Below are 16,040 nucleotides of genomic sequence, written 5' to 3' on the forward strand. Positions count from 1 at the left end.
ACACACAGCAGTTATTGAATCTATTTGTGTGGAACTTTGAGCGTTACCTCCTTGCACGAAGGAAAACAATAATTCATGAAATTGGGCACAACACCAACCCGCCCCTGGAGATACGTCTGGAGACGCAGCGATGGTCTCGTGGGGTAAAATAACGGCCGTGATTACCGGTGACCTATTCTCTGCTTTGATGTATTCCACCTCCCTCCTGCCCTGTATTATAATACAGGGGATGCTACGGGGCGATGCCTTGTAATCAGTACGCGTGCGTGTGTGTGGAGCGGTGGTAAAACGGTTAGCGCGCTGCGCCACAAACTTGGCGATCCGAGTTCTATTCTCGCTCACGACCAACACCAGTGACTATTATTTGGACCGGTCGTGGGCCTCCCCTTGGTCTACTCGGCCTCAAATGAGTACCTGGTGCGGTGTGTAATCATCGCTACTAGGGAGACAAAGGTGGCCGGGCGTGGTGCTGGCCACCCACCCCCTCGTGTGCCGTACCGGCCTTCATAGGTGCTGCTCGCGAACAGCACTTGCCCCAACAGTCTGTTAAGGCTAGACGGGGGATCTTTGTCTTTGTGACCAGGTTTGTCTATGCTTTTGACACCAGGCACAAGTTTGGGCGGAATGCGTCTTACAATTCCGATCACACGGTTCTAATTCTTTTTTTCTGCAGGTGTGTCGACGATTACTAATATTTATTTTTTCTACGCGAGGTGCATTTCTTGTTGTCTTCCCCAAAAGTATTTCATTAACAAACGATGGTAGGTGCACAGCACAGACAACATGAAAGGGTGTTGACACCGCTGCAAACACATTACGGATTACAGTACAACGGAAACCTGCTTAAACCTCATGTTTCAATAAACCGTTTCAATAACCTACACAACCCCTCCACTCCCCGCTGGTGTCTTCCTAAGATCTGATACCCCTGTAGGAGATGAAAAAAATGTAGAGGGAGGTGCATTTTTGTTTTAAATATGCGGTATATACACAGGGTGCTTAAAAAATGCGAACACTTACATGGGACTATCGTTTTTCAAGGAAAAATAACGGATAATACGACACTAACATGATCACAAATGTAATGTGAATAGCTTCAAAAAGTCGAAGTCTCCACTTATTCGCCATCATTGTCAACACGTGCCTGGAATTTTCTCCAGGTGATCTCCAGACGCCCGGAGGCACATTTTTTGTGGTATTGTTGCAAAATGAAATGTTAAAAAACATTTTTTTGAAGCGCCCTGTATATTGGATTGCGAAATATTCCATCAACGGAACGTATCGGGTCCGTGTGGCCTATGACCGCAACACGAGCCTCTTGGCCTTGCACGACATCTGCCCGCAGGTGAAGATAGATCACGCGGCAGTGGCTTGAGACTTTGCCAGAATCCCGAGAGATGTGGTTTTCTGTTTGTGCGTGGTCCTCGTTTTAGCCACTTACAGGACCCGCTCCCCCCAGCGTCGGATTATCCACAGCGATGGGCAACGTCATCGTTCAGAACGTAGTGTAGGGCTCGGCTCTCATCATCGTCTGCCGTTTGGTTCCTGCGTGCAGATATAATAGAGATAGGTTTTTATTTATTTGCTTATTGCAGGTCTGCGCTATGGCCAATTCAAATAGAAATGTATCATGGTTGCAAAAAAATAAACAAACGCTCAAATCGCCATGTAATGTTAACGTTCGACTGGTTAAAGAGTGGCACTCGTTTAAAAAAAAGCGGTACACACGTAAGATAATATAGCATTGTAAAATAATTACACGTAAGGAAAGTAATTCGAGTGTGTGTATATAACCTTCAATAACGAGCCACTTATCGTCGCCGTCTTGTATGAGACGGTGCTCAATGAACAAAGCCGTGACTCGCGCAACAGACAGCCGTCCTCACGGAGAGACGTGACCCCCCCCGGGGGATTCGCCGCACGAAGTGCATCACGATTCGCCGAAACAATGTCGCGCGCCTCTGAGCCGGGCGCGCAAATCGGGGGAAAAGTTTAAAACTTGAGCGAGCTGATCGGGAGGACGCCACGGGAACGAGAGCCCCACGCCGCCGCGCGCGTTTCGTGCGTCCGCGTGTCGCGGGATGAATCCACGGAGGCACTTTCCTCGAGAGTACGCACATCGGGCGCGTCGTGTCGTTCATGATGCGATCCATGCGGTGTTTACGTTGATAAGCCAACAGCACGAAACGTGTTGGGTCAACTCCCAACATTTTTTGAGTGTGTCCCCCCCCCACCTCCTCCTGTTCCTCTCTCGTCTCTCTCCCCTCCCGCCCTCCCCCACGCCGTGCCCGTTTGACGCATCCAGGAGCTCCGGCTATGGGCGCTGGGGAAGCCGTCACGGCTATAAATACGCAGAACTCCTTCGCAGCCCAAGGCAGACACGTCGCCCGCGAACCTTTGCTCCGCTTCCTCGTGAACAAAACAATCGCCACCACCTTCCATCGCGACCTTGTTTCGCTCGCATTATCAGCAGGAGACAAGGCTGCTGCGGCTGCTGCTGCTGCTGCTGATGATGATGACGACTCAGCAACAGCTTGTGCTGCTACTGATGGTTGTTAGCAGTGCCGGCGTCATCACGCGCACTTCTGCAACACTTTTGCTTGAAAATGCGTTCGGCAAAAGTGCCGCTGCCGATGACAAATTGGACTCACCCGTCCGACCTCACGCTCAAAACGGGAGCGCCAATTATTCCAATTTTTTCGCGGCCCCATCGTGGAGATTCCTTGAGGCGTCGGGTTCAGCCAGAGGTCTGATCAGCGGCGGCGGCGGCTCTGATGGGGAACCCGGAGCGGACGCGACCCTTCGTAGGGTCAGGAGGGGGTTCATCTTCCCCGGCACCATGTGGTGCGGTGCGGGCAACAACGCCAACAGTTACGATGACCTAGGTGAGTGAGCGTTCGCTTTGCCTTGCGACAACAACAACAACAAACAAACATCCTCTTCATTATCATCATCATCATCTACATAATAAATCTACAGAGCAAGCCATATGTCCATAGGACAATGGATGTACATCCATGATGAGTCCGTAAATAAAATTATCTCTCTTCTATAAACAACTTCATCCATCATCAATCCATTCATAAACTAATCGGTTCATGTAAAGCAATATATAAATCTGTCATTGGTTTATAAAGCCTGTAATCGATTAGTATATCTACACATGAGTCTCATCGCCACCTATTACACTGGTCAACAAAAAAAAAACATTTTTTTCTGGCCTGGACTTTTGCAGCTGCTTTAGACTAATTTCAGGGTGCTGATTCCAAATCTGATTGCAGATTTGCTCTATCACATCTCATTTTATGCTATCGGCATACCCTATTTTCATTGATTTTAACCGAAATTAACTCTGTCACTTATGATTGCAAGTTGTTGCGAGTCAGTGACTGCTTTAGTGTTAAAATATGGTGCTGTATTTTTAGGATAGTGTGTTTATAATATCATTTTATGTAGATATCCACATTTATTTAATATTTTTCTTCTGCAGTTTTTATTGAAAATGCAATATTTGATATTTCAAAAACCTGATGTGATAGACAAAACTGATGCCAGATTTGGAATCAGCACCCCAAAATTACCTCAACACCGTTGAAATACCTTATGCCAGAAAAAGTGTGTTGACCAGTGTTATCAATGTTCAGTTGTCAAGCAATCATTGTGATCGTCATAATTGTGAAACATCGTTAATCGGTCACCCATCGCTATTCATAACGCCACCAGTCAACATCATTGGACGTGTAACATCATCTCCACCCGTAAATATATCAATGTTAAATTCGATCACTTCTAACGTTAATTTACAGTGGCATATAATTGGATTAAGGTCATTGCAGGATTGAGAGATGCCACTCTCTCCTGATTCCATTCAGTTGCACATGTGCGTGGCAGTAAAACCACAATAATAAAATGTTAGTGTACAACCCTTTGCCAATCCACTGCTGGATGAAGGCTTCCCCACGCCGTGTCAGTCACGCGGGTTATTTAGACCATACTTCACCATACCGATCCGTGTGATGTCAACCATGGCCGAAAATCTAAATTTAGCAGTAATTACATTCTTTATTAAATTATATATTTTTTACTCAGCCGTAGCCCTTTTTTGTCGACCTATTATCCAGATGAAAACCAACTCTCTTCAACTTAAAACAAAAATATTTGACTATGCAATATCATCATCAGCCATGATCTATCCACCGCTGGGTGACACTCTCGCTCTGCCCCGTCGCCTTTTCTCGCGGCCTTGTTGGCTACGTACGGTGCGAAAGAAATTCAACATATGTACAGGGCAAGCCATTTAGCGCCAACGCACGAAATTATTTTTGCATCGTTCTATCTCCGCGTCGCACGTACAACTCGTGCATGTTTCATTATTTGGACCTCACTTGCTTGTAAGTCTCGACTGCCGGGTCATCGACCCTATCAACGGCGCATCCTGGCCCAAGTTCACTCGTTAACGTTTTATAACAAAGGTCGAAAGCGGGGAGTGCATTCGCTTTGTCTGCCTGGCCGTCCTTTGTCGCTATCGCCAATGAAATGCATCAGGTGATCAATTAATGTTGAAGAAGAGCGGTCAGGATTTCCCATCCACGTGTTCCTCTTGTGTGTCTGCCTAATCCCGAAAAGGCACTTCTCCATGCGCACTTGTAAGTCTTTGTCTGTCCATGTTTTAAAATGTTTCCCTTTTTTAATTCCAGTGCTTAGTGTCAGCTATCTTGCTGTTACTCGTGTGGACTCGGGTCCGTTTGGGATGCAGGGTGGTGCTGGTGGCATGACAGCTGATATGTTGACCCCGTCATAACAGTGACACACCTCCCAAAAGCAGTGAACTTGGGTTGGTCAACGGGACATGTGCTGATGCACAGCCCACTCTACCATCCTCACGGCACCGCCCATGGCATCGAAAACCTCCACGCATGTTTTGCTACGGCCGACAGTAACCCGATGCTGCTAAGTTTTGATAAGATCGGAGGACAAAGGTGGTCACCCCACAATATATTCGCCCCCGTGCCGTTTGAAGGTGCGTGCTTTAACTTTGCCAGGCGCTTGCGAACGACCATATCGCCAGCAATCAAAGTAGGCAAAAGTTTAACGGTATCTTTATGAGCTGGCAAACTGTGAGCTTTGTTGACACGTGGAAAGTAGTGCACAAGGCAAGAGGAAGTTCAGCAACAAAAACATAAACTTAGAATTAGTGATGGCACAGTGATTAGTGCACTGTGCTGTGAGCCAAGGAGGCCTAAGTATTAATGCCCTGTCGAGGCTAACATCATTATAGAGACCTGACCTAATCTTGCCTTTTCCAACCCAGTGTGGTGAAGTATGGCCAAATAACGCCCACGAGGTGGTAGGGGGGGGGTGCAGTTTATTATTGTATTAACAGGCAGAAGATTGTCAACCATAAAATCGAATTATTACTGTTATTATTATTAGGATTAATTTCCTACATCATTTTTTCTGCAAGTGTGTAGTCACCCCTCGTATGGCAAACGTAGTTTCGCTGTAACGTAACATAAAAATGAAGCATCGAATTAAATTTACGTTATATTCAATTTGTGTTTACGGCATTTTTTTTCGAAGATTATAAAAAAAACATACTGGGCGGGGGTGGGGGGGTCCTGGGGGGGGGTGTCAATACATAAAAATCTGGTCTCACGCATGCACCCACCTACCGGATTATAAGACGCACTCACGACTTGAGCTTTAATATACACCCAGTATAAAACTGAGATGTGCCAATTTAACTAAATCTGGTGAATATACGAAAAGTGGGCTTGTGTGTTAGCTTGCCTCCAGGTCGTGCAACGGTCAGCGCGCTACGCTACGACCAACACCAGCGATGATGATCTGAATCGGTCTTGGGCCTCCCCTAGGTCGACTCAGCTTCAAATGAGTACCTGGTGCGGTGTGTAAACATCATCACTAGGGAGACAAAGGCGACCGGGCGTGGTGGTGGCCACCCACCTCCCTCTCGTGTGCCAAAGTGCCCGACCTTCATGGGTGCTCCTCGCTAACAGCACTTGCCCCAACAGTCTGTTACAGGCTACACGGGGGCCGCGGGGAGGTGAATCTTTATCTTTGCCTTGCCTCCAGGTGAACTTGCCGAGACCGACCGCTGCTGCCGTGATCATGACCACTGCCCACAGCTGATCGGCGCCTTTGAGTACAAGTACAGCTATCGCAACTACCGCTGGCACACCATCCTGCACTGCGACTGCGACGCCAGGTAACCCAAGACCCGTGGTGCTGCTACTGCAGAAATTATTTTTTGCATGCCACCCACCCCACCCTGCCCTGCCGCGACCCCTCCACCCTGCCCGGCCGTGCCCCCCTTTTAAATAAAAAAAATCCTACTGGGCTGACAGAAGGTGATATAGACAAAGGAGATTATATAAACGAGCTTTTTTGCACGTCCAAGGACGGGCGTATATTTTTCAGTGAATCTGAAATATTCAATAGAAAAATTGTTCAGCTCATGATTATTAATGAGGGGGGGGGGGTTGCCCCATGTGGAGTGACGTCACCCGCTAATGGTTATTGGGGAGAGGTGCGGCATGTGGAGTGACGTCACCCCCTCATGGTTATTGGGGAGGGGTGCGGCATGTGGAGTACGCAAACTTCTTGTGCGTTCGTGTAAATTTCCACGCGGGCATGAATATTAATGAAGGGGGGGGGCTCTTTGAAGTGACGTCACGTACGGATGTAGCACTGTGCTGTGTAGATTTATTTTTTACCGTCACTTTCTGTAAAGAAACGTCACATTTGAAGCGACTTTGCGTAATAAATTACTTAATTCAGCTCGACCTTCCTCTGCGTTAGTGTAAAAATCCACTCACTCATGAATATTAATTAGGGGGGTGGGCCTCATGTGGAGTGACGTCACGCGCGGGGGTGGGCCTCATGTGGAGTGACGTCACGCGCGGGACGGACAGACATTTCTGGGTGATTATAGTCGGTAATTGTAGTGAAGATAAGAGAAATGTAGAGATGTCGTAAGACGAAATTCGAGAGACACAGACCAGCTAGATATGAGAGATATCCATTGGCTTGTGTGTTTATTCGCCTTATCTTGTTCAGGATTTGCGTTCTGAGCTCATATTTGATGCACCCATAATATTTCATAACTCCGTGCCCCTTGACCCACTCGGGGCCCCTAATCTTTTGCTTGGTTTACTTTGGCCTCATGCTGCTATCGTAAACAAACAACACCACCACCATATGTAGGATGTTTTTTGTTTACCAGCATTGCAAGAGATCAACGAAAGGCACACGTTGAACACACAGTTGTTTTTTTAACTACCCATATTTTTTAAATTGTTGTAACAAACGATGCTTACGCATCCAAACAATTGTAAACACAGAGTAATTACGTGACTGCAAATCGATGTTGCAAATTCAACCATTGTGTAACGATCTGGTGATGAAGGTGAAAGGAAAAGTGATCGCACGGACAATTATGACCATCCAACAGAGAAACGCTTAATGGTCAATGATGGGATTTCTCTGCTTTTCACTGCTCCGAATGTAATTGAGCACGTGTAAGAGGACTTGCAAATTACTTTTGCAAATGGGGATAAATCATAACAACATCCCCCCCCCCCCCACCACTGGCATTATAATGCCCACCTGCAGGGGGTTGCTGTGTGTACACCTTGCGTGCAGCATAGGGACAGCTGCCACTTGGGGTTCCCTCGGCTAGACAACAGCAGGAATGGCTGAGAGGTGGTGTGATGCACGGTGCTTTGAGCTGCCGAAGAATTTAAGCAGCGCCATGTAAATGCAAATTCGTTATCCCTAACCGGTAAATGCGTCTCTTCTTTTGAAATGTCTTAACTAATTGTGCGTCCGTAGTAAATGTAAACCTTTCGCCAACGTGCACTGATCGGGAGTGGTGAAGGATATGTCGGCAACCCCCGTGACCGACATGGCATGTGAGGGGCCTTCAACCAGCAGTGGGATGACAACGGCTGTAAAAAAATTAACGAGAGTACTTACATTTTACAATCGTGCAACTGAATTTCTGTACGGACTACAACTGTAATCTCGGCCACACATTAATTTTCAGCGCGCACACATCAACGCACTGTGGATACGACTTTTCTCATCCGTTTTTTTCCGTGTAATGACATTTACGCAACGTGAAAATTGCCTGATTCGAGATGTCAAGCTGAGTTGTAGAGAGCCGTGAAGTGCTCTCTAAATAAGGCGAATGCACTTTTGTTCCATTTTAATGTATTCCTTTTCGTGTGATGGCAGTTTTAAACAATGTCTTCGCGACTGCAACAACACAGCATCCAGGAACGTGGGGCAGGCTTACTTCAACATCATAGGCATGCCGTGTTTCACCTTCCACTACGAGCAGCGGTGCACAGAGAGGATGTGGTGGGGGAAGTAAGTGCTTTGCCGCTACCCGAACACTTTGATGCGAGATATTAAAACTGCATGTTTTGGATACGTTGATTCTCCTGTTGGTAGAAATGAACATCTCAATGGAAACATTTGGTGTCCATCATAGCCAGTGAAATGTTTGTTTAGTTACAGTATTCACTCTTGGTGTTTTTTTTACATAATGGCACTAAAGATAATAATGGTCATTTGCAGCCCTTTGTCAATGCACTTTTTAATGAAGGCTTCTGCATGCCGTGGGGGTTGTTTAACCATACTTCACCATGCTGGTCATTGCGGGTTGGTGGAAGGGCGACCACGTGACCGGTTCACAATATCACTGGCCACGATGTTCGTCGCGGCCGAGAATTGAACCTCTATCGCTTGGTTCATAGTGCACTTGTGCCAAACACTTAACCCACTATTGTTAAATAATGATTTGTTACTACCCAGATGTAAACAAATTGATAATCTTATATGCATTGCAGTGATTAAGAAATACAATTGATATTTTAACGACCCATTTTATTGGAACGTACAAAATACGCTACCTTACACAAACAAGACCATGGCCATCAGGTGTGAAATCACCGATTACTGAGTTAGTGAAACACTTCAGACAGAGCATTGCTGATGTAACTGATTTCTTTTTTCTCTAGGTGCTTGAAGTACGAGGAGCTACCTGTGGCATCCGTGCAAAATCAGAAACCTTTTGACTATGAAGGAATTGAGGTCAGCGGTGAGGTTGAGAACAACGTTGACCCCACGGATGGAGACACAGCGCCAATGAGTGCCCAGCCACTGGACGTTACAACCACGACCGAACATAACCACCGGTTGCCCGCTACGACCGGCACGACTTCACCTCCCAAAACCACGGAGCCAGAGATCCTTCAGCCCAGTGTCACGATTAAAGGCGGCGCATGCAAGAACAAGCAAAGGCACGGGAAAAATAACCGAAAGCATGGCAGAAAATCCATGAGAGGTTTTGGCAACCGTGATGACAACTTTGTTCATCATTTGGAAACAAATGAGGTGCGGGTGAATTCTACCCTTCGGCAGTACACCGGGTCTAAGCGGCGAGAAGGCGGCAAACGCAGAGGCCAACAGAAGAAGCATCTTGGCAGGAAGAGGGGCATCGGGAAGCATCTAAAGTTCGAGCCGTCGATTATTAAGGGGTTGAGCGTAAGAGGCCAATACGGTGCTGTTAATGCCGGAGCGGTGTCTTTGCATGCAGATGTATTTGAAGAAATGTCAAACAGTATTTCTTTACCGACGGTTCAACCGAAACGCTTAAATAGGTTGCGTACAAGGGGCAGAAGGAATGGCAGAAGGAAGGCGGCTCGAAAAATGGATCGCTGCTAAAACTTATGCTTGGGTTAGCTCTGCGTTTTCGGGTTGAGCTGCGTGTTGTTCGCCATGAGGTCCAGCGTTTGCTTCACGTGCTGGGAGTGGAACTGAATAGATTCCCGTAGGACAAATCAAAAACAGTTGGACAACACTCGGTCTACAACCTGCACTTGCGGCAGTAGTTTCATTGCTTGGGTTACTTGTTGCGATATAAACCAATCACGACGCTAAAATACATTGAGCTTAACGTATCGTTGTTGCTGCCAGTTTCAAACCGAGTCGATGTGATTTCTATATTTACTTTGTGGTGTCTTCCTGGCAAAGATCTGTGCTATCCAAGGCGCCGTTCCATTGAACGCAGCAGCAGCAACAACAACAACAAAAACCGGCAAAAAAAACTTTTAATATAAGTATAAAAATCCTGAAGGGGGGGGGGGGGGGAAATGTGAGCACATTAAATATTCTTAAGTTACTTAAAATAATCACCCACAAATCACCACCGTTCCCACACAAGAGACGTGGTTCCTAGTTAAACACGTCCCATTGTGACGCGATCAGCCATCGACGCTGTCCATGTCACGTGGAGCACGTGTACAACACGCACGTGCTGAGATCTCTAGATCTTCATTGGAATCCGTTCTTAACGTAGACGGCGTTAAATGCTTTGAGCCTCAACCGAGGACATTTTTAACAATCGTCGGGCGTGCAAGCGTGAAACAGCATAGATTTGTGTTTTGAATTGGGGCGAGGGGGGGGGAGTACATTGGTAAACGCGGAAAGGCGTCGCGTGCTGGGTCGCGAGAAATTGAGTTTGGGATCTCCTGGTCGAGTGTAATGCGAAGGCTTTTTTGGTTGTATCGACAAGAGGCGTGCTAAAGTAGAGGCGTTTACCTTGCCCCTTCTGTTGTTTGGTGGTTGTTTGTGAGGAGTTAAAGTTTTTGTCGCACGCTTTTAGTTTTACAAAATTAATTGCAAGCCATGTTTTGGTAGTATTTAGAGCCGTGATGATTGTATGACTAATCCGTGGATCCTGGTGTCATAGGGAGGTTTGTCGTCTGCATAGAGGTGATTGTTGCAATCCAAGGGCAGTTATTTGAGTTTCATCAAAAAGTTAATCGACAGTGGTCATGTGGTAGAGCCCCTGAAGATCTCTAGAGGAAATGTTCAAAATGGGGTGATGTGTGGTTGTTAAATGTGAGTGTAGCGGTGTGAAGTTTTTTTTACGTAATTTGTCAACCCTCTGAGAACTACCTGATGTAAAAGTCCTTGAGTACGGTGCCAATCTGCCGTTATGTGGTGACGGAGGATGATAGCAGTGGGTGTGGCATTATCCATATTTCTAAGTGCTTCGTTTCACGCATCATGGCTGTTCTCTGTGCAAAAGTTCGCGCGAAACAACCGTGGTTTCAATGTAGAAGGTTTGTTCCTATTGATGTGATGGGGAAAGATGTGAGAAAACAATTTCTCCAGGATTTTTGAAATGGAGGGTAAATGAGATTACAAGTTTGTAGCTATTTGGGTCATTGATGTCAAGTGCAGTTTTTTATCGCAGTGGTATGCTTTAAACGTGCTTGGAACTCACCAAGTGTGCGTTTGCTGGGGTGAGTGTCGTGTAAGGAAGGTTGAGTAGGTGTTGGGATCTGTGGGTTTATCCTGATTGATGTTGTTTACTGTGCTTCGTATGATATTGGAGCAAAATGCTGAAGTGTCACTCAGCGAGTTTAGCAGCGGATTGATACGTTTTTCCTCGGGTTATAGGAGTTGTGATTTGAATTTGTGATATTGTCTGTTTTGTTTTCAAGAAGGATAAGAATTATATCTTGATTGGAAGCTTTCATAGAATAAGAATTCTGTGATTTGTTATGATACTGTTTTGAGTAATTGATGGGTTTTGGCTGAAAATAATGTAAAATAGTATTTTTGTAAAGTGTGTTTTGCAGTTGTTTGCATCTGATTTAATTGTCCATCTCGAATTCCAGTTTGGTTTGGCATTAGTGTTTTTGTTGTAGAATGAGAGTGCTGAATGACGGTTTACTTTGTCACTTGGCAATTAGGGGATATCCTCCAACAACACTCCAATTTGCAACATTGTTGTTTGAAATTGAGTTCCGGGTTTACCATCTATTTGTGTATTTTGTTTGTGCATGTATGTTGAACTTCTTTTGCACCGTACATAACCAATCGTGCTAATCGGAAGTGCGGGGGAAGGACAACCAACTAAACACAATAATAAGTTATGAAGAAATTAGCTTTCAATATAGTTAAACGTGCATAGCTCCAGTTGTTTCCTAATATCGGAAGGAAGAGCGTTCCAGACGGCCGCAGAAGCGGACCTCAAAGCGCGCGATGCTTGTGTACGATTGTAGCAATTTGCATCCTTTTTCGATGTGCGAGAGGTATGAGTTTATTTGTGTGCTTTAGGTGAGATCAGTTGGTCGGCTGTGCATTAGGTTGCGTGCGTTCGCTTCGCAGCGATGTGGTGGCATATTTTCGTGCAAAGACTTGGCTCAGCGGTCTCGATGCGAGCCCCATCGGCGTTCTCCGTGAGTCCACGGGAAGCGCTTGACGTTGGAGCGCCACCGGGCGCCCTCCTGCTTGCTGACACGGCGGACGTCGCGACGGATCAGTGGCCAAAACACGGCAGGCTGTGGGCTGGGGACTGGGGAACGGCGCCCACAGCGCCATAGGCGACTGGCAGCAGTGGAGACGCGCACGTGGCGCACGGCAGTGCCCCCATCGGGCCCACGCGAATGGAAGTCCATGCGGGAGCGGCAGTGCGGAATGTCGCCCGCGGTGCTGTTTGCTGCCCTTCTCCAACCATATAAACTGTTGTCGGCTCCGTCTACTTGTGTTCTTCTTTCTGTGGGGTGGTTTTCCCCCCACCCCATCCGCACAAGTGATGGTGTCTTCCTTTTGCAACGATTTTCTTCTCGCTGGCCCCTTTCACCATCCAGCACAGTAGTGGTCACTCGCCATTGTCATATCGCACGGGTTGTAGTTTATTTGTGATTTAAATGCGTCCTATGCAAAGGCAAATTAACTGGGATTGCAGCTGCCAAGCATGGGAAAACTGCTTGCTTCGGATGAATTAGCGCTTCATTAAAGCTCCTGTGGTCCTTTTTAAAATGGTGATGCTCTTGTGGTAAAGTTGCTCGGTTCATTTCATATTTATATACGGTAGTCTTGTAAATTACCAGATTTTTGTGTATGTAATTGCTTCTCATGTGTTAATTTTTCTAAGTGGATTGTCAAGTGGTGTATTAAAGTGTTTATTTATTTTGAGTCCTTGAATAAATGCCTCGCATACAAAAACATCGGTAAATTTCCAATGCTGCATTTACATGTTTAAAATTGAATGTCTCGCAGGTAGATTTGTGATGTTTTTTAAGGCATAACATACTGCAATGTTTATACCTATTTTAATGAACGGTTTTCTGAAAGTGCATTGTAATGTTAAGATGGCGAAAATTGCTACTGCGGCTCTTCTTGTTGTACAGTATTTAGAATCAAATTAAAATGTAAACATGCAAGATCTCAAACAACGTGGCTGTCGAGTGTCTGGCTAGAACCAGTGGCACCTAAATGACCATTTGTTTCTAGACTTTAGTTGAATGCAAAGTTTGTACCTACAATTACATTTGACTAGGGGAATGCTGCTGTTGCGTCCTGGTTAGGCCAACAGATTTGCATTCAAAAGGTTCAAATCTATCATCACTAGTTTAAACAATGGGCTACTTGATTCAATCCTCAACTTCTGCCCATGCACCCAGCAGTTAGTCAATCAGGTAGTCTGGTGTGGTTGGGTAAAGTGTAGCAATGTTCATCTCTTCCATGCTGTCGGGTTAGTGTGAAGAAGTAGGCCAAAATACCCTTTTGAGGGGATGGCTGGAGGGAGGGGGGGGGGGTGCTCTCGAACTCCCTTTAGTGGAGGCACTTCTGCTAGCAGTGACGTTTAGCAAGGTATTACAGGGCTGCACCTTAACGTTTTACCTTTAACACTTGACCACACATACACGCGTGTAAAGCAACATTGGGCTGGAACATCTTTTGGCTGATTATTTTTTTGCCGATGAGTCAACCCCTTGTCACTTTATTAATACCACTGCCCACATTTACGTCGCTGAAGGCATGATTCGTCCTTTCTTGTATCCGTCGCCTCGGCCTGCTCTGCCACCTACCCTGTAATTTGCTTTGAATGAGGTCGTTGAGATATTTGTCGCACATTTCACGAATGCATCCCCGAAGTAATCCGGAGTAATTATTTGTAATGTTTGACCGATTTGGGGGAGGGTACCAAGAAGATCGGAGAACAATAGCAACCCTTTGTTATGTATGAATGAATATCTCTCAAATTGGAAGATGGTTAAAAGTCAACGGCATGTGGAGAGTGGTGATGGCACAAAATCACAGCTTACAGGGTGTCCGAAAATAAAGATACTAAAAAGAACGTTGAATATGTTTTTGTTATTTGAGATACTGACAGAAATTGTATATGAATACATGTAATAGACTTATACGTTGTAGTTTTTAAAAGTATGTATTAGATATTCTCTAATCATTAATGAACTTCTACATGTTGTCCATAATTCACTATAATCAATCTAATTCGGCGTTTAAACTCTGAGAAAACATTTTCCAACTCAGCTGGTTTGTTCATTTCACGCTGGAAACGCATTTGGGCTTGAATGATTGAACCACGTTTATGTACAAATCTCACAATTTTTGCTTTCTCTTGAGGACTTGTCATTATATTATAAAATCTGGCATCTCCTGGAACAGAAAGTAACAATCAATATTCATTCACAACAAACTACAACGTATACGTCTAGTGCATATAGTCATATCAAATTTATGTCAGTATCTCGAATAACAACACAGCTGATTTAAAGCTTTCGTGACTGCAGGGATTCCATACTCTTTGGGTCTTTCGGTAAAATCACGTAGATAGAAAAATAATTAAAAATCACGACGTTTCGATCGCAACATAAACAATCGTCATCAGGTGAAAAAATATATAGTAAGAGAACTGCTGAAGCAGCAGGGTGTTGTATAGGCCTGAGATGGGTGCAAGCCCAAGGGTAAGTGGGCGGGGTTAGAGAAAGAAGATGGAGGGCACCCCAAAGCTGTTGGGCTGGCCATTGTATTGTGAGAGATTAGCTTGTCAATGTAGCCACCGCCACATCGAGGAATGCAACTCAGAGAGTCGGAAATAACTGCTAACAGTCGGAAGGTAGGATGGAAACATCACAGCCAGTTTTGACTTAAACTGGTTAATAACGTCCTTCCAATGATTGCTCGGTTTGTACCCATCTTCTCGGTTGAAATTGTGTCTGTGTTTATGTATCTGGATGGTTTAATGAACGTATCTTTGTTGATAGCCAGTAGATTTGCAAAGTACCTTCGTCTTGGAGAAATCGATTTTTTGTGTGCCCACAGTGGTAAAACAATGATCAGCCACGGCCGAGGTATTGGTCCTACCGTGTTCCAGATCTGCCTTATGTTCACGAACACGGTCCGAGACATGTCGCTCAGTTTCCCCAATGTAACTACTGCCGCAGCCACAGCTTAGCTTGTAGACACCGGGGTATTGCATGTCAGGGATCACTTCCTTCACAGATAGGATCAGATCACGAATTTTAGGTACTGTGCTGAATCGGACCTGGATCTTGTGTTTGCTCATGATTTTGGTAACCAAAAAAGATTTTCAAAATCATGAGCAACTCATTGTGTTCAGAAAGTAGGGGTTTGCAGACAGGAGAACGTGTCAGAATCCCCCCTTCCCCCGATTTGATTATTTTGGCCTGGAAACCCATCTGGGCGTGCCAGAGTCATCAACAGTGAGAGGATGCCTCCCAACCTTGAGGGACAAGCTCATTACCCACAGGCTCAATACCTGAAGGCAAGGCAGGCCACCATGACTCTCTTCGCTGTACTACAACCTGTAGTTGAAGAAGAAATGATTGGAGTGAGGTGGTTCGTATGAAATATTTTTGTTGTGTGAAATATGATTTTGTATTAGGTTGCAACTATTTTTGTGTGAATTGTTATTATTGTTTAGTTTTTTTAAATCATAAATTTGGTATGTTTATAGTTTTTTTATTTTAATACTTTATTGTTATTTTTTTCCAATGTATTTTTCATGAAGGTATCCTAAAGTATTTGATTAACCTTCTTGGTTCTTTCGGTAAAGTCACGTAGAATGGAAATAATAAAATAATAAAAATAAAACATAATAAAATAATTCTCACGACGTTTCGGCCACAACGCAAGCAGCCGTCCTCAGGTGAAGAACAGGTCTGTCGGGA

The sequence above is a fragment of the Lampetra fluviatilis genome, chromosome 6 (genome assembly GCF_964198595.1).
Source record: "Lampetra fluviatilis chromosome 6, kcLamFluv1.1, whole genome shotgun sequence".
Lineage (NCBI taxonomy): Eukaryota > Metazoa > Chordata > Hyperoartia > Petromyzontiformes > Petromyzontidae > Lampetra > Lampetra fluviatilis.